Source organism: Triturus cristatus, chromosome 8 (genome assembly GCF_964204655.1).
Source record: "Triturus cristatus chromosome 8, aTriCri1.1, whole genome shotgun sequence".
In the NCBI taxonomy this organism is placed as follows: Eukaryota; Metazoa; Chordata; class Amphibia; order Caudata; family Salamandridae; genus Triturus; species Triturus cristatus.
The window spans coordinates 739,855,611-739,857,904 of NC_140591.1; the positions used below are offsets into that span (position 1 = coordinate 739,855,611).

Consider the following 2,294-nt stretch of genomic DNA (forward strand, 5'->3'; position numbering starts at 1 on the left):
TACATACATGCGTACACACACACACACAGGTATGTCATGCATTTCTTCAGATTTGTTTCAACCATTTACCATTTATTGGAGAATCCCTACTTTTCAAGTGACTGCAAATGAAGTCATCTCTGGCACTTTTTGTGCAAAGTAAGAGACACACATGACACCTTTTTATAAAAGTCATCGGTTTCTTTGTTACTGTGTACTTTCAAAGCATGGGGCTTTCACACGTCAGGCAAACCTGATTACCACTACACAACAAAAGCAGATGCAGCTTTCTTATCTATGTCGTGATAGAACAGTTGTGAATTGAGTAGAAGAAGGGCCCTGATGTGATACTTATTACATGCAGCCTGTAAGATAGTCAAACATGCAGGCTAGGAAGGAAGATGCAAATATCAATGTATTAGAAAAACACCTAAAGGCGAGTGATATGCTTTCATTCATGCATGGCTAGGAAAAATCGCCATACTGTTGCAAACATTCTTACACCACCAACTGGAAATAAATGATTCTGACATTAAACGTAAAGGTGACAATGCATTTGTATCATCACCTTGAGAAGGATCATCTTGGAATTGAGCCGAGGGCCTCTGCACTCAAAGCCAGAAACACTCCACTAAAATAAGATTCCTGTTGGTGCCAACAATTCTTCATGTTAATGCTTGTTCTAGGTGAGCAGCGAACCGATTGCAGGGCTCTTTTGAAAGCAAGGTCTGAGAACCAACAGATACATCCACACGCCGATTACTTTAGTGTTTTGAGAGAATTCCCTTTCTTGGAACGAGATTGCATGAAATAATCTTCAGGGCTTGGACAATTCCATGGCAAAACGGCACCTATCAACATTGTAGCCAACACAATATAACAACTGTTTCTGCCCGGTTTCGAACCGGGGACCTTTCGCGTGTGAGGCGAACGTGATAACCACTACACTACAGAAACAGATACCTACAGTTGATTTTTCTGTAATGAAACTGCTCCGAACTGGCTATTCCATGGGCCTCTGGCTTTAGATTTAATTCATGCAACCTGCCCGACATCCCTAGCTGAACGCTCGTACATGCCATGCAAGACCAGATGTTTGGTATTAGCTCAGACTGGGCAGGGCTGAAGCATGAGACTCTAGCAAAGAATTATCCACTACTGCAAAGAAAAAATTGATGTTGGCTTTGAAACGCAAACTTCAAAACAACTTGAAAAGAGTACCAAGAAAAGGGCTCGTCCGGGCTTTGAACCCGGGACCTCTCGCACCCAAAGCGAGAATCATACCCCTAGACCAACGAGCCCTCAAAATCCTCTTACCTCTCAAAAGCCAATACCGGCTCTAAGCCCGCAATGAAGATCATGCTGGTATCTTTATGATGCTTGGTCTGTGAATGCGCATGAAAGTCAGTCTCAACTTACCCTTTCTCAAACGATAGCACTATCATTTACAAGTGTCTCCTTTTATTTCGTCCCAGCTTTGGACACGTCTTACAGGAAGTCAGCCCTTATTTATATATTTCTGCAGTGGCTGAAGCTTAATGAGAAAGAGTAACAAGTTGTTCATAACAACATAAGAAACACATTGTGCATTTTCTCTCAAATACTCCTTCACTTTGTGCCAATAGAAATACCAAGGTGAATACCTAGGCCACAGATTCAAGCTAAAGATCTTCCTGCTGAATGCAAGGCGCAATAAAAACTGCATATCGCTGGACTAAAGCATTCCTTGCATAGCCTCTAACATCATAACATAACTGAGCTGCTAGCAGCAAGCTAACCAATACCTTTCTGAAATGAGAATTACATGTGCTTATCTGCTCAATCAGTGCTCAATCAGGCTCGATCAGGCGAGACTTAGAAAAGGTGGAAAGGGTCCAAGTGGATGCCCCTTCCTTTTTAGGGTGGGTCCTGCTGACTATCATAGGATTGCTTGTAAAAGTGGCCAGGGTCAGAGGAAAAGCTGCCAACACTTCTTAGCGTTCTCTATAGATGCAGTTATTTTCTGTGTCTGTAATTTCGGCATTTTCCCAGAAGTCTCTATTCTGCCTATGCAAATTAACAAAAGCAGTGCTTATTCCTCACTTGCTCAAATGTCCTTCCTGTCCAGAAAGCTCTGATTAAGCATGCTTATTTTCTTTTTCTGGGATATTTTAAATTGTTTCGCTGTCCAGTCTGTGAGCAGTAGAAAGCTGCTTATTATGCCAGGTTTTGATGAATCCCCAAGGTGCAAGTACAGAGGAATATATCAGTCTGTAGGATATGGAACTTTTAGCTAACACATCACAATATGTGATGCTTGCCAAGAAAACACTACA

At 41.9% G+C, this 2,294-nt stretch overlaps 1 non-coding gene across 1 annotated transcript; it reads right to left on the reverse strand.

Moving 5' to 3' along the window:
- Window positions 1-863: 863 nt before the first annotated feature.
- On the reverse strand, window positions 864-936 carry TRNAV-CAC (transfer RNA valine (anticodon CAC)). Its single transcript has one exon. It is a non-coding gene; the product is annotated as a tRNA-Val (tRNA).
- Between the last annotated feature and the right edge of the window lie 1,358 nt (window positions 937-2,294).